The sequence below is a fragment of the Protopterus annectens genome, chromosome 6.part0 (assembly GCF_019279795.1).
Source record: "Protopterus annectens isolate FY-2018-M chromosome 6.part0, PAN1.0, whole genome shotgun sequence".
NCBI lineage: Eukaryota > Metazoa > Chordata > Ceratodontiformes > Protopteridae > Protopterus > Protopterus annectens.
This window is the reverse complement of record NC_056737.1, coordinates 984206155-984229073: the sequence shown is the minus strand read 5'-3', so window position 1 is coordinate 984229073 and position 22919 is coordinate 984206155. Positions and strand designations below refer to the sequence as shown.

At 45.3% G+C, this 22919-nt stretch overlaps 1 protein-coding gene across 2 annotated transcripts in view; it reads right to left on the bottom strand.

Annotated features, from left to right (window-relative positions):
- Positions 1-22919, bottom strand: part of AREL1 (apoptosis resistant E3 ubiquitin protein ligase 1) — a 1112453-nt gene that overhangs the window by 1023887 nt on the left and 65647 nt on the right. The window lies entirely within an intron of this gene.

The window sequence follows — 22919 nt, the reverse complement described above, 5'->3', positions numbered from 1 at the left end:
ACCTTTTAAAGCCTGACTTAGCCTTCTCAGACATATCAACCCGTATTAAGCACTATAAAGTATGTAGTAATATATACTCACACTAGCTATATAATAACACCACACTATATACACTATAACACACTATATAGGTGATAAAGATTAATACTTGTGTGTGTATGTATATATATATATATATATATATATATATATATATATGTATATATAAATATATATATATATATATATATATATATCTAAAGATAAAGATAAGTTAAGGCAGGAAATCTAACAATTTTAGATACTACTGTCAGTCCTGACAGAATCAAACAAGGCCTTAACTGAAGTATAACACAAACTATTTTAACTACTTTAACTATATGAAAAAACACTAATTATAACTATCACACTCCACAAGGTAATCTACTTTTTAATAAACTACTAATTGGTAACAAGCTTCAAAAATAGTAATAAAAATACTGGTCCGAGCCTCTCACGATGCGATCTGCTGCAGCGACAAACTAGATCTGAGGGTTAGCACCGGGGGATCACGAGATAGAACTGTGCCTCGAGCTTTTTCGAAGATGCGGAGCTGGTGATGTGGCCGACACGGAGCAGAGGATCGGCTCCGAACCCGTGTGTAAGAATAAGAAGTTATGTCTTACCATAACGATCCATGTGAATTGTTCATCTCGCCTTTGTTCTTACACACGGGTTCGGAGCCGATCCTCGGCTCCGAGTCGACGCATCACTAGCTCGCATCTTCGAGAAAGCTCGAGGCACAGTAATATCCCATGGTCCTCCGGTGCTAACCCTCAGATCTAGTTTGCTATACCAGAAGAATCCCTCTTAGAAATGTGTCTAAAACACTTATGAACAAATACTACAAGTTGTCTGAAAACCCTACTGCCAGGTAGAGGATAAAAGATGCCATTACTGATGTTAATAACATGTCAACCATACCTAGAAAAGGCTGAAAAGGAATCTAATCGAAAACCGTTCTCCCAGACCGTAGGACAGGGGATGGAGGGGGGGAATGTAAGAACAAAGGCGAGATGAACAATTCACATGGAACGTTATGGTAAGAACATAACTTCTTTATGTGAAATTGTTCAATCTCGCCGTTTGTTCTTACACACGGGTAGCGTCCCTAGCTCCTTTTTCCCGGGTGGCTCAAGGGAGAACATTCCTGAGTACAGTGGAACCAAATGTCGCCCTGTCCCTGGAGCTCTTGTCTAGCTTGTAGTGGGCGATAAAGGTATGTGGTTTTGCAGAGGTTGCCGCTGCACAAATGGTATCTAAAGGCAAACGAGCGGTATGGGCTGAAGCGGTAGCAACCTCCCTTGTAGAATGAGCTCTGGGTTTGAAAGGAAGTTGTTGTTTGGATTCAGCATATACGAATTTTATGCAATCTGAGAGCCATTTGGATAAGGTAACCTTCGTTACTGCCTGTCCTTTTCTTTGGTCAGCATAGGATACAAATAGTTGATCCGACTTTCTGTACTCTTTTGTCCTATGTAATTAAAATCTTAGTTGTCTGTGAACGTCCAACTTGTGCACTGTGTATTCCAGCTTACTGGAATGATTTTTAAAGAAGGTAGGCAGTTCAATAGATTGGTTGATGTTCTGAATCGAACAAATCTTCGGAAGAAAGGATGGATTTGTGCGCAAGGTTACTCTATCCGGATGAAAAATCATGTACGGGAGTCGGATAGATAGAGCCTGTAACTCTGAAACTCTTCTGGCTGAAGTGATGGCAACCAGAAAGAGTGTTTTCCACGAAAGCAATTTTAACGGAGTTGTGGTTGCTGGTTCAAAAGGGGGCAACATGAGTTGTGACAGCATGAGATTAAGATTCCAAGGTGCTATTGGATTACGAAAAGGGGGACGGAGATGAAAAGTACCTTTCATGAAGGCTTTACAAAGCCTGTGAGACATAAGAGAACCATCCTTTTGGCCAGTTGAACCCTTATAGTGGATGCTGATATTCCTTCTTGAAAAAGTGAGGAAAGGAAATCTAGTATCTGGTGTACTGGGGCCCCGAATGGATCTATACCTGGTTTGGAGGCCCAGTGCACAAAACGGTTCCATTTGCTGATGTACAATTTTCTTGTAGATGGTTTGTGAGAAGATACAATAATTTGTTGTACTGCAGGAGATAGTAATTCCGACCTGGCTAAGATGGGAAGCGGAGCAGCCAAGCTGTCAGTTTGAGGGACTTGAGGAAGGTGTGAGGAACTTATCTGGCTCCTGGTCCAGAATCCATGGTTCCTCCACTTGATGGGATTGAAGGAAGGGAAACCAGATTTGTCGAGGCCAGAATGGGGCTATCAGTATTATGGTCCTGTCCAGACGTTTGGCTTTCTGCAAAAACCTGGGAATTCGTGGAACAAGAGGAAAAGCATAAAGGAGACCCAGGGGCCAATCGTATACCAGTGCGTCCCTGGGGGGGGGGGGAGTAACAGGGCAAAATAGCTTCTGCATTTGGCATTCAAAGGGGATGTAAACAGGTCGCAGCAAGGCTGGCCCCATCTGCGGAAGATCTCTTCCGCTACTTGACGTTTGAGGGACCACTCGTGAGGGAACAAGATGGCTCTGCTCAACCTGTCCGCGATTACGTTGGAAATCCCCGGGATGTGCGTTGCTATCAGAAAGCGTCCAGTGGACTTTGCCCATTGCCAAATTCTGAGGGCCTCTCTGCATAACGGGTAAGATCTGGTTCCCCCTTGCTTGTTTATGTACCAGACCACTGACATGTTGTCTGTCTGAACTGTCACTGTTCCCAGAGGTAAGGACTCATGAAAGTGTTGCAATGCTAGAAACACTGCCCTCATCTCTAGAACATTGATGTGCAGATTGTACTCCATGTTGGACCACTGACCTTGGACTGTTTGTCCCTGAAAGAATCCCCCCCACCCTATCAGGGAAGCGTCCGTGGTTAGAGTTGCTACCGGACTGGGTAATACAAAGGGTCGTCCTAGTGTTAGCTCTTGACTGTGTATCCACCACAAGAGATCCTTCTTGCAATAATTCGTGATCCAGATTTCGTGAGACAGTGGAAGTTGTAGATACGACCATTGGGCGAATAGCATCCATTGAAGGATCCTCATGTGCATTCTGCCTAAAGGAGCTACAAGAAGGGATGCTGCCATCAAGCCTAGCACTCTTAATACTTGTCGTGCAGAGACTCTGTTGTTCTGAAGGAGCGAAATTTGGTGCCTGAGGTCTGACACTCTTGATGGGGGGGGAGAGTAACTTGAGCCAGGGAAGTGTCTAGCTGTGCTCCTATAAATAAGATACGCTGTGACGACGATAAGACAGATTTTCCAAAATTCACCATTATGCCTAGTGAAGAGCAAAGATTGATGTCGTAGTCCCTGACTTGTAGAAGACGACACTTGGTGGCAGAAAGGAGCTAGTCGTCTAGATAAGGAAACACCCAGAATTCCTTTAGTCTCAAGTGAGATGCTACTACTGCCATGCATTTGGTGGACACCCTGGGGGCTGAGGTGAGACCAAAGGGCAGAGCGCAAAACTGGAAATGACTGGCTCCCAGCCGGAAGCGCAAATGATCTCTGGACGCCCTGGCCATTTTGATATGGTAGTATGCGTCTTTGAGATCTATAGAGCACATCCAGTCGCCCTTTTGCAGAAAAGGGAGGATTGACTGAAGCGTGACCATCCGGAACTTTTCCTTTTTTACAAAGGTATTTAACTTGCTGAGGTCTAAAATTGGCCTCCAGTCCCCTGTTTTCTTTGGAACTAAAAAGAACCTTGAGTAAGTTCCGGATCCTATTTGGTCCGCTGGGACTGGTTGGATGACTCTGTTTTCGAGCAACCTTCTTATCTCTATGGTTGCTTGGTCTCGCAGACTGGGTGGAACATCTGGGAGTTTTTTGGAGTTTGGTGGTATTGTTATGAAGGGAATGTTGTAGCCTCTGGTAACTATGCTTTTTACCCAGTAATCTGATGTAAGATTTAGCCAGGCCTCTGGGTATAAAGCCAAGCGACCCCCGACTGCCTCCAGAGCAGGACAGCCGGGCCTGCACTCAGGATTGCTGGAAGGGTTTTCCAGAGAAGGTCTCTGTCACCCTGATTTTGCGGACCCCCTCTGCCGGCTGGGCGGCGTCTTCCATTTCTCCCCCCCCCCTCTGCCTCTGGAGGGGGCGTCACTTTGGGTGTGTTGAAAAGATCCTTGAGTCTTTCGGAACCACATCTTTCCTCCTCGTTGCCCTTTAGGGTAGGGTCTAGATGGAACAGAAAAACGGACCCCTACGGCAGACAGGGTCTTCCCTTCTTGTTCACACCTCGTGAGAGTCTCCTTTACTTTGGGCCCAAACAGGGAGGCACCATCAAAGGGGGCATTGGCAAAGGAAGACTTAAAGGCTTCCGCAAAGGAGCATAAGCGCAACCAGGATTGTCTTCTCAGTGCAATCGCTGAAGCTGCCGCTCTACTCGATCCTTCGGCTGAGTATGAAATCAGCCTCATGGACGAGTTGACTATGGAATTTAGGGTGTTAAGTTGCGCTGTCACTTTCTCGGAGACAGCAGCATCTGTGCGTCCCTGAAGAGTATCTCCTAATTCCTTAATGAGATCTCTCTGTAAACGCGTAAAATGCGTAAGGTAGTTGAGTGATTGGATGGAAAAAGTCGCCGAACTAAACATGCGCTTCCCATATCTGTCCATTGTCCTAGAATCCTTATTAGGAGGATGGACAAAGGAAGATGATGATTCAGACATCTCTTTCTTAGTGGCCGCCGCCACCACCATAGTGTCTACGGGAACTCCTTTTGTAAGATAGGCTTTATCTTGGGGAGCTGTCATGTATTTGTTGGGTTTACGCGGGACTGGTTCCACTGCATCAGGTGTTTCCCAAGCCCTCCGAGCTACTAGATCCATGAGATCGTCAAAGGGAGGAGTCACCCAGGAGGTAGAAGGTTGAGCCCCAAATGCCTTCAGTAAAACCGATTCATCCGCAGGAGGGGTAAGGGTTTGCCAGTCCCCTCTTTGCTTCAGGATTTCCAAAATGTCTGCAAGAGAGACATCCTCAGAGGTGGACCGTGGGGACCCTTCTGTTTCATCTAAATCAGTATCAGATGTAAGAGATTCCTGTGGGGAATCTATGTGCCTCCTCTTGCACAGTCGTTTCCTTGGAACATCCTCAGTGGGAGCTTCTGGGGATGCATCTGAGGAGCCAGAGTCTCCCTGTGGGAATTTCTGAGGCATTGGGTCTCGACGCTTGGTAGGTACAGAAGCAGAACGCGGACCTTTTGGGGAAGGAGAAGAAGCCAATGAAGTAAGTGTCTGATCCGAAAAGACCTTCCTACCGGTGCCCCGACCCGAAGATCCGACCCGATCCGAAGGTCGTTTCTCCGGAATCGGAACCACGGACTCCGACACAGAGGACGGATCCGAACTGATCTGAGCTGAGGCACCGAGAGGAAGAGTCGGAACCGAAATCTCGGTTCGACTATCCCCCCCGGAACCCAGGAAAGATGTTCGGCTCCAAGACTCTCTGGCTGGTTCCGAAGGAGTCGAGGTCAACGGAGCCGATAGCACTACTGGAGGCTTCGGCACAGAGTGCTCTACAATCATCGGTTCTTCGACTCCTAACACCGATGACTCGACAGGTCTCGGAGGAGGAAGTGTCGAGGGAGCCGGAATAGCTTCGAGTTTCGAAACCAACTGGGACGAAACCTCGAGTAATTTTGAGAAAGCAGAGTTCTCCATAAGCTTCTGTACCACTCTGTCCACATCGGAGTCGGAAATTGGCCTCGAAGAATGGGTCGAAGGGATCGAAGCCGTCACCGAGCGAAGGATAGTAGACGGTGGTACCTCTGATACCGGCTCCAAGACCTGAGCCTCGTGCAGAGATAAGGTCTCGACACCCGGCACCGAAGTCATAGGAGCCGGTGTCCGAATTTGAAAAGAGGTGCTCGGAGCCGATAACTTGGGCTCAGACACTCTTGAAGACTTCGACCCCTTCGAAGACTTTGAAACCTGTTCAGCCTTGTCCAGGGCCTCTTGAAACTCAGGTTTGATTAAACCTCTGTCCATCAACTTCCTGCGTCTTTCCAGCATGACCCTTCCACTAAAGGAATGACAGATGGAGCAGTCTTCCTGCAAGTGGAGAGGGCCAAAACAGTAGATGGAGGATGAATGGTTGTCAGTAATGGACATCTTCTGTCCACACTGACACCTTTTGAATCCTCTCTTAGTCTTTTCTGACATTCTAGTAAAAAAGCACTATATAGAAAAAAAAAATTTTTTTTTTTTTTTTTTTAACTACCAAATCAGTATATAAGTATCTATATATAAATGTACAAAAAACACACCACAGCACACTGATATATATGCATATATATATTGAAAGAAAAAGAAAAAGTTAACTTTCTTTAAAAATACTGCAAGTTGTTACAGACAAAAAACGGCCTAAGGCCCTTACTAATAATTTTAAAGGTAACAAACTACCTAAACTAGTTCACACAACTACTATCTATATGGAGCTATCAATTATAAAGATAAAGATTATAAGAATATAAAAAAATAATTATATTTATCAATAAAAAAACAGTAAAAATTGTACTGGCCCGAGCCTCTCGATGTGATCTGCTGCTAGCGACAAACTAGATCTGGGGGTTAGAACCAGAGGATCATGGTATATTACTGTGCCTCGAGCTTTCTCGAAGATGCGAGCTAGTGATGCGGCCGACTCGGAGCCGAGGATCGGCTCCGAACCCGTGTGTAAGAACAAACGGCGAGATTGAACAATTTCACATCAAACGGCGTGATCGAACAATTTTACATTTAATGTTTCCAGGCTGTGGCAATGTTGAGTCCAAACACTTTTTAGATACCATTGTAGTTTCCTCATATACACTTTTGCATATGGAATTAGTAGAATGCAGGATGCCACGTAGCCCAGAACCTGCAGAATTTTTCTTGCAGATAACTAGGTCTTTGTTGCCATGCTTTCAAAGTAAGAAGTCAGTTGGCTGTTTGTCTGGCGTGAGATAAGCCATCTGGGCAGTTGTATTTAAGCTTGCACCCAGGAATATTATCTCTCGAAACGGTACTAGTTTTGATTTCTTCTTGTTTCTTGTTTACTGTGTACCCTAGGCAAATTAGTAATCTGTTTAAAACGCCAGATGCTTTAGTAGAATGTCTTTGGTCTCTGCTTGACTAAGGCAGTCGTCCAAGTAGGGATATATTTGAAGTCCTCTGTCTGCAAAATGCAATTATTGCTGCCAGGCATTTTGTGAAGACCCTGGGCGCAGTAGATAAGCCAAAGGGCAGTGCAGAGAATTAGTAGTGCATTGAGCCAGCTACAAATCTGAGGAATCTTCTGCAAGATTGTCTTATTGGGACATGCAGGTATGCCTCTTTGAGGTCCAAAGTTACAAGCCAAGCCTTCTTGCCCAGCATGGGCAGAAGCTGCTGCAGAGACATCATTTTGAATTTTGGAATGTCCAGAAAAGTATTTAGAATAGACAGGTCCAGAATTGGTCTCCAGGCGTTGTCCTTTCTTGGTACTAAGAAAAGTCTTGAGTAAAATCCTTGTCCCTGCTCTTGTTGTGGCACTGGCTGAATAGCCCTCATGTCCATGAGAGACAAAACTTGTGGCAGGTCTGGCATACCTTTTGCCTTTGGAAGGGTGTGAAAGTGGAACCTGTAGCCCTGAGAGACTATATTTAAGACCCATTTGCCCTGGGTGATCATGTGCCAATTTTGTGAAAAAAGTGCTAGCTTTCCCCTAAGGGTGCTGCCAAAAGATAAGTGCTTGGCATTGGTAGAGGGAGGTCTTTGAGACTGCTTTTTACAATGCTGTGATTTGTCTTCTCTGCTTTTGGAGGTAGAAGCACCCCATCGTTTGGGTCTGTATGAGCCCTGGGGCTGTTGTCTGCCTCTAGGGCATCTGTATCTGCCTCTTTGTGGCCTGTCTGACACTGGAAAGGACCAATTCTTAGAAGGTCAGTTCCTGCTAAATCTGGGTGGCTGTACCTGTAAGAAACCCTTTACGGTCTACAATGATTTAGCTTCATCTTCCATTTTCCTCTTTCACCTCTTCTGCCTTACCACCATAAAAAGTATCATGCTGTAATGGAGCATCCAATAATTTTGCTTTAATATGATCAGGCAGATTCTGTTCCTTTAACCAAGCATGACTTCTGACAGAACCTGTAACTGCAGCCCCACAAGAGGTCTCCAGTCAATCAAAACCACATTGCAAAGTATGCTTACCCACTTGTTCAGCTGCATGCAATAAATCGTGCATTTCCTTGTTCTCAGAGCATTCAGTATTTGTCAACATTTTCTGCTTTAACAGTGACATTAAGTACTGCTGATATTTAAGCATATGAAACTGACAATTTAAAGCCCTTACAACCAAGGTAGCAGAAGTGTAAACTTTTTTACCCCATCTGTCCAGTGCTCTTGAATCCCTATCTGAGGGGACAGGGTTTTTTGCAGTACAGGCCTTGACCCCTGTGGGACTCAGTTTCTGGGTCAACAGCAGGGTTTTTGTATAGAAATTTATGGGAATCAGGAAACCTGTAGTATCTCTCTGGCTTAACAGGTGTAGGAGGTAGAGTCGGGAAGACAGTCCTGACTCTGAAAATACATTATCAACAATGTCTAGAACAGGTGGAATAGGAAGAGGTTTGTGCTGAGGTAGTAGAAGAAAGTCTCTGAGCCTTTTCTTAGATTCTGAATAATTTTAGCTCTCCCAGTGGAAATGCTCCCTCATGGTATGGCAAGGTTTCCCCAAAGGAATAATCCTCAGGAAGAGAAGCTGAAGGAATAGATTCTTCAGCATCAGAATCCTCATAGGGAGGAATAGAATATACCTGTTCTGAAGAGGAGTCACAGGAAATGGAAACCTGATCATAGGAATCATATTCAGTGTCTTGCCTAGTCCTCTTATCAGGAGGGGGATGGGAACCCCTGATCAAAGTAATTAGGTCTTCGGCCATTTTGAGCATCGGTTTCTTAGGCATGGAAGTTTGTCCTGGAGAATGCTGTATATGTTTCCTTGTCTGTAAAGCTGTTTTAGTCTGTCTTGGATGCTGAAGTTGGCTTGATATAAAGCTGTGTAGGTCTGAAAACACCCTCAGAAGCCAATGCCTGCTCCGCGGCTCCGGACCCATCGGAGGGATTAGTTTCCGAAGGCCCAATACCTTGAGTATCCAGAGGCGCAGTTGTCCCCACGTGGGAGTCGGAGGCGGCCTGTGGCTCTGAGGTAGCAGGTGTCAGGAGCTGCGAAAGCGCCTCACCGAGAACCGGCAAATGGCCTAGAAGAGGCTTTGTCTGTTTTGGACCTCAGATGTCTGTCCTTTTCTATATCCTTGCGCTTTTTATGAACTCTGGTCGTCGGCTATTCCGAAGGCATTATATAGTTAAACCTACGGCCAAAGTAATGAAATGCAAAATCGTGCCGACGCTTAACAGTGCGTTGGTTAAATCTAGCACAAAATCGACAACTAGCAACGTCGTGGTCAGGGACTAGGCAAGGAATACAGTAAGAATGAAAATCCTTAAGAGGTATTTGCTTCCCACAAGAAATAGAATTGTTAACTTTTTCTGACATTGGTCTGGAGCAAGAAAAAAAGTTTCCCCAACAGGGTACTAAGCTTTATTTAAGACTTCGGAATTTCGAAAATCTCAGGAGTCGGCCGACCGGCACCTGTGAACTGCTTTTGCTTCGGGAACCGCGCGGCAAGAAAGACTGAAGAAAATGGCGTCGGCTGCATCTTTTATACCCTGGCGCACTGACGTCACAGAACAGACGCCAGACCAGGATTTCGGAATTCAGGCCGACTGCGGGTAACCTGCCAGCAGGATAACCCAAGTGTAATGACTGCAACAGTGAAACACGATGAACATCGGCACTTGCAAACTGGGCTTCTTCTCGGCAAGAAAGACTGGTGTAAAGGCGTCGGCTGCATGTTTTATACCCCTGCCGACCTGACGTCATGGAAGAGGCGACAGCAACCAACGCAGAAATCCCAAGACTCTGGTATTCGGGCCGACTGAGGGCTACCTGCAGGCAGATAACCCAAGTGTGATGACCCCAACAGTGAAACACAAAGAACATCTTTGTCTGTGAACATCCAGCAAATGTAAGCAATATTCACCTGTTGGAAAAATTAGGAAAGAACACGGGCAAGTCAATAGTTTGAATAATGTTGGGTTCTAAGACCACCTTCAGAAGAAAAGATGGGTTGCTTCTGAAACCTCCATCTTTACTGGAAAACCAAGTAAGGGGATTTTCAGCGCAAAGCTCGAGTCTCAATGTCCTCTTGCTGAATAGCTATGAGAGAACGTGCCTTCCATGAAAGAAAAGTACAGTTTTGTACCTACCATAAATGTAGATGTTCGAGTGTATACACTGCTGCAGTCATTACACTTGGGTTATCCTGCCATCAGGTGGTTCCCCAGTCGGCCTGAGTTCCAAAGTCTTGGTCCAGCGTCGGTTGCTATCGCCTCCTCCCGGACGTCAGTGCGACAAGGGTATATAAGATGCAGTCGACGCCATTTTCTTCAGTTTTTCTTGCCCCAGATGTCAGGTGCCCCCAAATAGGTAAGCAATTCAAATTGCTAATAAAACATACATAAGAAAAGCAAACAACAACTTTCAGCTACCAGCAAATACTCCCCATAGGTAGTAAAGGGTAGAAGACATAGGTACGTACCAGCAAGTAAGAGGGGAAGGAGGGAGGGTAACCTGGACTGAAGCAGTGTACACACTCGAACATCTACATTTATGGTAGGTACAAAACTGTACTATGTTCATCGTGTTACACTGCTACAGTTATTTACACTTGGGTAGAATCCCAAAGCTGAGGTAGGGTGGCTGGTTCTATAAGGCATTAGGGGTGGGGAAAAGGCCCTGCAGCACTGCAGTGGTGAAGCCAGCTCTGGGTTTACAGTAGAGAAGCAGATGGTAATGCTTGGTGAAGTTATGTACAGAACTCCAAGTTGCTGCTTCCAAAATATCCTTGGTAGGTACTCCTCTGAGGTAGGCAGTTGAAGTGGCTGTTGCCCTGGTGGAGTGAGATCTAATGCTGCTAGGTACAGGTTTTCCATGGTGTGTAGAGTAGAAACGTATACAATGTCCTATCCATTTGGAAATAGTCTGTTTTGAAATGGCTTTTCCCTGTGCTCCTGCAGCATAGGCTACCAATAATTGCTCAGACTTTCTGAAAGCTTTGGTTTTGTCCAAGTAGAAGCGCAACAGCCTGTGAATGTCCAATGAATGCAGTAGTCTTTCCCCTTTATTCTGTGGTTTTGAATAAAAGTAGCAAGTGAATGGTTTGGTTTAGAGAGACGCTTGAAACCAACTTAGGCATAAACGTAAGGTTAGTTCTTAAGGACACCCTGTCGTGGTGGAAAATGAGGAAAGGTTCCACTGCCATTAGTGCTTGTAATTCTAAAACTCTTCTTGCAGAAGTTATTGCCAGAAGCAGAGCAGTTTTCCAAGAAATGTATTTTAATTCTGCAGTGCTAGCTGGTTCAAAAAGAGGCAACGTCAATTTTTACAAAACAAAGTTGAGGTCCCAAGTAGGAGTAGGTGCTCTACGGGGTGGTCTTATGTTTAGCCCTTCTGAGGTACTGTTTCAGCAAAGGATTAGAGAAAATTGGTGGATCTGTGTTGTAATGTGCAGAGATGGCAGAGGCGTGGATCTTGATGGATGAAAAGGAGAGGCCTTTGTCCAGCATCTCAGTCAAATATTGAAGTATCTGAGGAATGTTTGGCACAAGAGCATCAAGGCTGTGAGCCTGGTTCCAGGCACAGAATCTCTTCCATTTATCCGAGTAGGCTTTCCTGGTAATAGGCCTTCTGGCCTCCAGAATGACATCCATAACTGCTTTGGAAAGAGGCATTGCTTGCGTGGCTAGGGAATCTTCCATACACCTAGGTTTAGGGTCTTTAGCTGACTGTGGAGTAATTGCTGAGACAGCAGATGTGATATTTGAGGTAAAATCGAGGGTGGTCCTTGTGCTAAGTTTTTTAAGATTGGGTACCAGTGCTGACGTGGCCAGTCTGGTGCAATCAGGATCATTTTTGGCTCTTCTTGCTTGGCCTTTAAGAGTACCTTTGGGAGAAGAGGCAGTGGTGGAAAAGCATATACCTGTAGGTTTGTCCAGCTGAATGAGAGGGCATCCACTTTCCATGCTTGCGGATGGTAACTCGTTGTGCAGAATTTCTTTAGCTGGCAATTTATTGCGGAGGCAAACAGATGTCCGGGCTCCACCATGTCTTTATCATCATTCTGAATATTTGAGGATTCAATTCCCATTCGTGGGGATCCATGATATTTCTGCTTAAGTCGTCTGCCAGTGTGTTTTTCTCTCCTGGCAGGAACTGTGCTTGTAGATGAACTTGATAGCTTATAGCTGTGTTCCACAAGGTCATGACTTGTCTGCAGAGGGGGAAGGAGTGAGTGCTCCCTTGCTTGTTTATGTACCACATAACTGTGGTGTCTGTCTTTAGTAGTAGTTGTCCTGGATGCAACAGGTTCTTGAAAGCTATAAGGGCATTTTGTACAGCTAGCATCTCTTTTTGATTGATGTGCAGATGCCTTTGTTCTGCGGGCAACTTGCCCTGAATACATTTTCCTGCCATGTGTGCTCCCCGGGCGTAATCCAATGCATCTGTTGTCAGCGTTTGCCTGGCTGCGGGTTGAGTAAAAAGTTGTACCTTGTTGAGGTGACAAGCTTGAGCACACCATCGAAACTCCTGTTGTAGGCCAGGAATTAGTGGTATAACTGTTTCCAAACTTTGACAAGTGTTGAGACCATACACTCTTTAGGTACCATTGTACTTTCCTCATATGCAGTCTGGCATATGGAATTAGTAGTATGCAAGATGCCATGAAGCCCAAGGCCTGCAGAATTTTTCTTGTATGGACTTGGGTCTTTGTTGCCATTAATTGAAAGTATTATGTCAGTTGTCCTTCCTTGTCTGGCGTGAGAAAAGTCATCTGGGCCGTTGTGTTCAAGCTGGCACCCAGGAATATCTTTTGTGAGGGCACTAGTTTTGATTTCTTTTTTTTTACTGTGTACCCCAGGCAACTTAATAACTTTTTTACAAATGCCAGATGCTGTAGAAGAATGTCCTTGCTCTCTGCTTGAATCAGGCAGTTGTCCGGGTATGGGTAAATTTGAATTCCTGTCTGCAAAATGCAATTACTGGTGCCAGGCACTTTGTGAAGAACCTGGGCGCAGTAGATAATCCAAAGGGCAGTGCAGAGAATTGATAGTGCATTGGATCAACTAAGAACCTGAGGTATCGTCTGCGGTTTTGTCTAATAGGGACATGCAGGTATGCCTCCTTGAGGTCCAAAGTCACGAGCCAAGCTTGCTTGCCCAGCATGGGAAGAAGCTGCTGTTATATCAACATTTTGAATTTCGGAACCTCCAGGTAAGTGTTTAGTGTAGAAAGATCCAGAATGGGCCTTGAGGCTTTGTCTTTTCTGGGAACCAGAAAGAGTCTTGAGTAAATTCCTTGCCCTTGTTCCTGAGATGGTACCTATTGGATAGCTCCCATGTTCATGAGTGCCATAATTTGTTTTTGTGCCTCTGTCCATTGATTTTGTGGCAGATTTGGCATTCCTTTTAATCTTGGCAGAGTTGAAAGTGGAACCTGTAACCTTTTGAAATGATACTGAGAACCCATTTGTCTTGGGTGATCATATGCCAAATGTGATAAAGTGTCAGTTTTCCTCCCAAAGGGGCTGCCAAGAGTGAGTTTGGCAGCTGGAGTGGGAAATCATTGGGGCTGTTTCTTATATGGTTGGTGCTCGTCTTCCCCTTCTTTCTGGCCTGATGCACCCCATTGTCGAGGCCTGTAAGGACCTTGTGGTTGACCTCTACCTCTTGGCCATCTGTATTTGCCCCTTTGAGGTCTGTCATTAACTGGAAAGGACCAATTCTTTGTTGGCCAGTTTCTACTAAATCGAGGAGGGTGATCCTGTAAGACATCCTTCACTGTTTGCATAGATTTTGCCTGATCCTCCATTTTCTTTAATACCTCTTCTGCCTTAACTCCAAATAAAACATCCTGCTGTAAAGGTGCATCCAGCAATTTAGCTTTAACATGATCTGGTAACGTATGTTCTTTTAACCATGCATGTCTTCTAGACGGAGCCTGTAACTGCTGCTCTGCATGAGGCCTCTAAAGAATCAAAACCACATTGCAAAGTATGCTTTCCCACTTGTTCAGCGGCATGCAATAAATCCTGCATTTCTTTAAAATTAGGAGGATCTGTATCTGGAAGCATTTTTTGTTTCAACTGAGACATCAAAAATTGCTGATATTTTTGCATGTGAAACTGGCAATTTAAGGCTCTCATTGCTAAGGTTGCAGACGTATATACTTTCTTTCCCCATCGGTCTAGTGCTATTGAATCTGTCAGAGGGAACTGGGTTCTTTGCTGATGAGGCCTTAACCCCTTTGGGTCCCTGAGAAATAGTTTCAGGATCAGCAACAGGGCTTTTATACAGGAATTTGTGAGTCAAGCACTCTGTAATATCTGTCCGGTTTAAGGGGAGCTGGAGGTAAGGAATCAGGATTCACGCTGGATTCAGTGTAATCATCATCCACAATATCTAGCACTGGCGGAACAGCCAGGGGTCTGTGTTGAGGTAATAATAGGAAGTCTCTGAGCCTTTTCTTGGATTCTGAATAATCCTGGCCTTCCCAATGGAAATGCTCCCTCATGGTATGTAAGGTTTCCCCAAAGGAGTAGTCCTCCGGTGGAGAGGCTGATGGAACAGATTCTTCAGCAACACAATCTTCATAAGAGGGGAAAGGATATACCAGGTCTGAGGATGAATCTGATTCATCCGACCAGGGGTCCATTTCCTCAATCTGCATTCTGTCTAGGCCTTTTATCAGGAGGGGGATGGGAAACCCTGATCACAGTGATTAGGTCTTCGGCCATTTTAATTATTTGTTTCGTAGGCATGGAGGCCTGTCCTGGAGAATGCTGTACTTGTTTCATACTTTTTAAAGGAGGCTTTGTCTTAGAAGAGGGTTTAATGCTTAGCTAAGTAGCTCTGAAGACACCCTCTGAAGCTGCAGATAGCTCAGGTACTCCGGATCCCTCAGAAGGATCGGTTTCAGTCTGCTGAAAAACTAGTGCGTCCGAAGGCCCAGCCATCTCCACGTGGGGGTCGGGGGCGGCATGTGGTTCTGCAGAAGCGGTAGTCAGGGGCTGCAAAGGCACCTCACTGAAAACCGGAGAACCGGAGACTGGTCTAGAAGAGGTTTTGTCGTCAGTTATGGGCCTCAGATGCCTGTCCTTGTCTTTGTGCATTTTATGAATACCGACAGTCGGAAGTTCCAATGGCACGGTATTAAATTTTCTACCAAAGTAATGTCGGGCAAAGTCAAACCAACGTTTAATAGTGCGCTTATTAAACCTAGCACAAAACCGACAACTAGTAACGTCGTGGTCTAGGCATGGGATACAATAAGAATGGAAATCCTTATGAAGTATTTGCTTCCCACAAGAAATGCAGTTATTAACTTTTACTGACATCGGTCTGAGGCAAGAGAAAGTTTCCAAAACGGGGTACTTAGCTTTGTAGAAGACTTCGGTTCTGCACACACACACATATATATATATATGCATACACACACACTCATATACATATATATCTACACACAGACACACAAATATATACATATATATATATATCTATATATATATATATATATATACACACACACACAATATATATATATAGACACATACACACATACACACACATATATATATATATATATATATATATACACACACACATATATATATATATATATATATATATATATATATATATATATATATATATATATATATATATATGACAAAAAGCGAACTAAAAACCAATAAGAGCGGTAGAAACCAGGTTTATTTTAGCGATAAAAAACACAAATAAAATGCTTTCGGTAAAGGCTGTGCTTCACCTTCATCAGAATGCAAAAGATAAGATACAAAATAAAGAATTACACATATTTTAAAAGTATCGCCAAAAAGTAAACAAAGACGTCACTTCCGAAGAAGGCATATCTACTACTTAGCATTCACAAAACAAAAATATTTTGTAATGAAAAACGTTGTTAAAAATACATTTAAAAGTTGATATCTCCTTTTCAAATATATATAATAAACAAATCTTCAACAGCAGAAAATGAGAAGTTATGTACCTTCCATAATGTTCCATGTTAGTTGTCTTCTCTCGCCTTCTTTCTTGCTTGATGGGTTTGGAGCCGATCCTCGGCTCCAACTCGGTACTTGCTAAGCTCGAGAGTCACTTTTACCAGCTCGAGGCAGCCCCATATCCAATGATGCAAGGCGGTAAGTACCCAGATCTCGTTTGTACCTATAGGGAGAAACACCTAGCACAAAAAACTTTCTAGTGAAGGAAAGAAAACAACTAGCCTAAATAAGGGCTGTAAAGGAAACCAGGTAACTAATTGGTGCCTAAAGAAGCAATCTTCCAAACAAGGGAGATCAAGATCTGTCCAGGCAAGGGGGTAGGAGGAAGGGTCGCAAGAAAGAAGGCGAGTGAAGACAACTAACATGGAACGTTATGGTAGGTACATAACTTCTCAATGTTAAGTTGTCAATCTCGCCTTCATTCTTGCTTGATGGGACCGCGTCCCTAGCACCTCTATCCTGGGTGGCTCAATGGAACAGACTCTTGAGAACCGTAGAACCAAAACTGGCTCTATCCCTGGAGGCCAAATCCAATTTATAATGAGAAACAAAGGTATGAGGAGTGGCCCAAGTGGCTGCTGCACAAATAGTGTCTAAAGGGAGTCTAGCCTGAAAGGCTGTGGAAGTGGCTAAACTTCTGGTGGAATGCGCTTTTGGTTTTGAGCACAGCTGTTTGCCCCTGAGCTGATAGATTTCGGAGATGGTGGAAGAAAGCCATCTAGATAAGGTAACTTTGGAAACAGGAAGGCCTTTCTTATTTTCAGCATAAGAAAGAAAGAGCTGATCGGATTTCCTGAATTGTTTTGTTCTGTCCAAATAATATATGAGTTGGCGGTGAACATCAAGATAATGTAATTTTTGTTCCGATCTGTTGGAGAAATTAGGGAAAAATACAGGGAGATCAATAGATTGGTTCAAATTAGTTTTCGAAGCCACCTTGGGCAAAAAGGATGGATTAGTCCTCAAGGATACCCTGTCCTTGTGGAAGACCAAAAAAGGGGGACGAACAGAAAGAGCATGAAGTTCTGACACTCTCCTGGCCGAGGTAATAGCGACAAGGAAGAGTGTTTTCCATGAAAGAAACTTCAGTGAACATGAAACAGCTGGCTCGAAGGGAGGAACAATTAAGGATGTCAGCACCAGATTTAGGTCCCATTGAGGAGGAGGACTCCTGACAGGAGGTTTAAGGAGAAAAATCCCTTTTAGAAAGGCTCTACAAAGCCTGTGGGACATAATGATGTGATCTGCAAATCCGACATGAAAGTTCGAGATAGCAGCCAACTGAACTTTGACCATGGAAGATGAACAGCCAGAGTGAAAAATTTTCGCTAAAAATTCCAAAACTGCATGAACAGGGGCAGTAAAGGGATCTATATTCTTTGATTTCACCCAACAAGAGAAGCGTTTCCACTTGCTGGTATAAATCCTTCTAGTAGAGGATTTAAGGGAAGCCACTATGATATCCCTAACCGGGTTAGAGATCATACGGAGCCTGGCTAAGGAAGGAAGTGGAGCAACCAAGCTGTGAGGTTGAGAGCAGGAATAGACCGATGCAGCTGACCCGATTGGTGAATCAGAAGGTCTGGCACTGGGTCCAGATGCCACGGCTGCACCAATAGGTGACTATGGAGGAACGGAAACCTAATTTGTTGAGGCCAATAGGGGGCAATGAGAATCATTTTGGCTCTCAAAACGGTGGCTTTCTGGAGAACTTGTGGAATCAAAGGAAAGGGAGGAAAGGCATAAAGAAGTCCCTGGGGCCAATCCTGGGTAAGAGCGTCTCTGGGGGGGTGGCCTGGCAGTGGGAAGAGAGAGAAGAAGTCTGGGCATTTGCTGTTTTGGGGAGTAGCAAAAAGATCGCAACATGGGCGGCCCCATTCTAGAAAAATCTCCTCCACTATAGATTGTTTGAGAGACCACTCGTGAGGCATGAGAATAGCTCTGCTCAATCTGTCCGCTAAAATGTTGGTTTTCCCCAGGGATATGCGTTGCTACCAGAAACCGATGAGAGGAGATCGCCCATTGCCAAAGTCTGAGAACTTCTCGACACAAGGGGTAGGACTTGGTTCCGCCCTGTTTGTTGATATACATACTACAGACATGTTGTCCGTGTGAACTGCAATTGTTCCCAAGGGAAGAAAGTCGTTGAGGGCTTGCAACATTAAAAGCACTGCTTGCATCTCTAGGACATTTATGTGCAGGTGGTATTCGAACGGTTGCCACGTCCCATGAACCATCCTGCCCTGATAATAACCCCCCCCACCCGATCAGTGAGGCATCCGTAGTGACTGCGGCTACCTGGCCGGGGATAAAAAGGGTCTGCCCTAATGAATCTGGGGAGAAGAAGTCCACCAGGATAGGTGGTTTTTGCAAGCTTGTGTAACCAGGATTTTGTGACGCATGGGAAGTTGTTGGTAAGACCACTGGGTGAACAACATCCATTGAAGAAGACGCATGTAGAAGCGGGCCAAGGGAAGAAGGGTAATGGCCGCTGCCATGAGGCCCAACACTTTAAGGACCAGTCTGGCTTGCACCTTTTCGCTGGCAAGGATGATCCGCACGTGACTTTGGATATCTGAGATTCTTTGGTCTGTGAGGGTTGCTGACATCCGAACAGTGTCTAAATTTGCGCCTGTGAAAGTAATAGACTGGCAGGGCAACAAGGAGGATTTTTCGTAGTTGATCGAGATTCCTAACTGAGTGCAGCAATTTAGGGTGTAATCCCTGGCTTGGAGAAGTTGATGCCTGGTGGTGGCTGAAAGGAGCCAGTCGTCATGATACGGAAGCACCTGGAATCCTTGACGTCTCAGGTGAGCCGTGATCACTGCCATACATTTGGTGAACACTCTGGGGGCTGTAGTGAGACCAAAGGGCAGGGGCTCTGAACTGAAAGTGACTGTACCCCAGCTGAAAGCGGAGAAACCTTCTGGAGCGTCTGTGAATTTTTATGTGATAGTACGCATCCTGAAGGTCTATTGAGCACATCCAGTTGTCTTTGCCCAGGAAGGGCAAAATTGATTGAAGTGTGACCATTCGAAATCTCGTCTTTTCACAGACTTGTTGAGTCTGCTAAGATCAATATTGGTCTCCAATCTCCCGTCTTTTGGGGACCAAAAGAACCTTGAGTAGATTCGGGCTCTGAATGGTCTGTTGTAACTGGCTGAATGGCCCTTTTGTGTAGAAGCTTTGATACTTCTAACTTTGCGATTTCCCTTAGACCGGGTGGCACATCTGGAAGGGAATTTTTGTGAGTGAAGGGACTTTCCTTGAAAGGAATTTTGTAACCCTCGGATATGATCGACTGTACCCATCTGTCTCGTGAGAGGGAAAGCCAGGCTTGTGGGTACAGCGATAATCTTCCGAGTGCCTCCAAGGACGGACAGTCGGGCAACACCTCAGGGATGCTGGAAGGGCTTGTCAGAGAGAGACACTCTGCTTCCCGGGTTTTGTGGACCCCCTCTGCCTCTAGGACGGCATCTGTTATTACCCCATCTGCCTCTAGGGGTAAACTGACCACGTGTATCCGGCGCGACTCCTTGGGATTTGCGGAACCACATCTTTCCATCCTTCTGTCCTTTGGGGTAAGGTCTAGAAGGGGTGGAAAAACGGACCCCTACGGAAGAAAGAGTCTTGCCGTCCTGCTCACACCTGGTCAATGTATCCTTCACTTGAGGACCAAACAAAGTTGATCCATCAAAGGGAGAGTTTGTGAAGGACGCCTTGAAGGGATCAGCAAAATTACAGAGCCGCATCCAGGATTGACGTCTCAGAGCCACTCCTGTGCCCGCGGCTCTACTCGCTCCATCTGCTGCACATGAAATCAGCCGCATGGAGGAGTTGGTTATGGAGTTAAGGATTCCTAGCTGAGAAGCAATCTTGTCTTTTGCTCCCGGAGCTGCAGGATCCTGTACTACTTCACCTAGTTCCTTAAGGATGTCCCTTTGGAGTCTGGTGAAGTGACACAAATAGTTCAGCGAACGCATGGCAAAAATCGCTGAGGAAAACATCCGCTTACCATACCTGTCCATGGTCCTGGAATACTTGTTAAGAGGATGGACTGGTACGGAAGGATCTGCAAGTTCCTTTTTAGTGGCGGCCGCCACCACCATGGCATCAACCGGGACACCTTTCGTAAGGAATTGCTGTTCGGAAGGGGTTGTAATAAATGTAGAAGGCCTCCTGGGAACTGGCTCTACGGAATCAGGAGAAGTCCAAGCCTTTGAGCAATTACCTGCATGAGGGGGTCAAAAGGCGGAGACACCCAGGAGGTGGAGGGTCAAGAACCAAACACCTCTAGGTATACAGACTCATCATCGGAGGGATTTATGGTGGGCCAGTTTCCCCTCTGTTTCAGGAGTTCTAGGATGTCTGAAAAGGAGACATCCTCAGAGGGGGATCTTGGGGACTCCTCCAACTCATCTAAGTCGACATCCGAAGTAGTGGACTGAGGGGAGTCTAGATGCTTCCTCTTACAAGTCCTCTTCCGCGGAGGACCTCCTGATGGATCAGGAGAATCCTCGGAAGAGGGGGTTCCTCCCAATGGGGAAACCTGAGGCGGTGGATCTCTCGGTCCGGGAGCAAGAGATCGGGAAGAGATATCAACAGGCACCGTAGAGGGAGGAGCTAAAGGAATAGACTGCTGACTGAGCCCAGGGGCCAGCACACTCCTCATCACCTCGAAGGCTCCCCTCCCAGGGAGGTCCGAGAGAACCCGTTCCGAAGAAACTGGGACTCCCGGGCCCACGAAGGAAGGCTCGAGGCAGATGTCGAGCCGAGCTCACCAAGGCCGAAGCCCCAAGGGGAAGAGCGGGGTGGGACAAGGGTCCGATGCCACTCACCCCTCGGAGCAGACCAGGAAGCCCGGCCACGAATCCCTCAGGGAAGGTCTCGAGGAGGAGATAAGAGTAGATGCTGAAGGTGCAGAAGGGGGGGTATCTGGCCCTCAGCCATAGAAGTAACTATTCCGGTAGACTCCAGCTCCAAACTCTGGGGTAGAGTCGAAGGAGGAACTTGAAGAGGGTGTGGACTAATAGTCGTCTGTTGAGACGGACTATGAAGCATTTGGGCTAGTGCCTGTGATTTTAATAATCTGCTTACCACCCTCTCTAAATCATGGTCTGACAACCTGGAAGATCTAGATGATCGGCTCCGCTCCGAAAGAAGAGGTAAGGCCGGAGCCGACAGTATCGGTTCCAAAGAGGGAGACCTGGACCTCTTCCTAGAAGGAACCAACGGAGCTGATGAAACCATGGATCCAGACGGAGCCGATAACTTTTCGGCTCCAAGTGTAGGAATATATGTATCGGCTCCGGCCGGAGCCGATACAGGCAAAGAGATCATGGTGTCGGAGCCGGTCGGCGCCGACACGGCTCGAAACCACATGGATGTCGGAGCCAGTCGGAGCCGACACCAAAGTGACCTTAACAGTATCGGCACCGATAGCCATCGGTACTGAAGATTTCTCCAAGCTAAGATCGGCTCCAGCCGGAGCAGATCTCGACTCCGAAGAGAGCCAAACGAGCTTAGGTACAGAAGCCTGGGCCTTGGTAGTCTTAGAGGGCTTACCTGGAGCCGATTTTGCCGGGGAGCCCTCCGGTTTAAGAAGTCCTCTTAAAATAAGTTTATTCCTCCTCTCCTGCAGGACTCTCTAGCTAAAAGAATGACAAATTGCACAGGAGTCCTACAGGTGGAGAGGTCCCAGGCAGTATATACAAGAAGTGCGACCGTCTGTCAGAGACATCTTCTGACAGCACGAGTCACACTTCTTGAAGCCTGAGACCCTCTGATCTTTAGACAGGGTGCTTTCACAAACACTACACACACACAGTCCCGAACCAGAGAAACTAAAGTTAAAATACTGAGAAATAAAAAACTCTCACACACACCCTGACAGGGGGGGGATGGGAGGGAATTAAAGGCCTGACTAAAAAAGTAAAGAAGGAAAAATAAAGTTAGTCAGAAAAAGCCTCAATTATCTATAAAGATAGAATTTTAAAGAAAACAGAAAATTTTTCTGATTGGGGGCTAAAGTTTAGTAATATTAAACACTTACCAGGAGCTGGTAAAAGGAGGACCTCATCAGCGAAGCGGCAAACGAGATCTGGGTACTTACCGCCTTGCATCATGGGATATGGGGCTGCCTCGAGATGGTAAAAGTGACTCTCGAGCTTAGCAAGTGCCGAGTCGGAGCCGAGGATCGGGTCCGAACCCATCAAGCAAAAATGAAGGCGAGATTGACAACATAACATCTATTAAATAACCGTTCATACAAATTCCAGCAGCAAGAAAAAGTTATAACAATTTCGGTAACTTCATTGTCGGAAAGCTACGAAAAGACTTTCAAATAGGTTAATAACAGTGTATTTCTTAGAATTCATGAAGTCTTTTAACCTACCTGTATACAAAAAATTATATGTTATCATCTTCAAGAAATTAATGTTTGTCCATTAGGCACACATAGCATCTATTATTTTTCACCTATATCGAAAAATGCAATGTAATGTGTAAGTGGTATTTAAATTTCATGTTACAACTGTTAAATATATTAAACCCATAACGTACTTATAAAAAGTAATGATAATAAAATTTAATAGAAGAAAATAAAAATTAAATAATTTAAAAAATAATTAATAAATATAAATTGTAAAAGGTAAATAAATGTGTGTTTCTAAACCAATACAAAATGTACTTTAAATAACTATGATATGTTT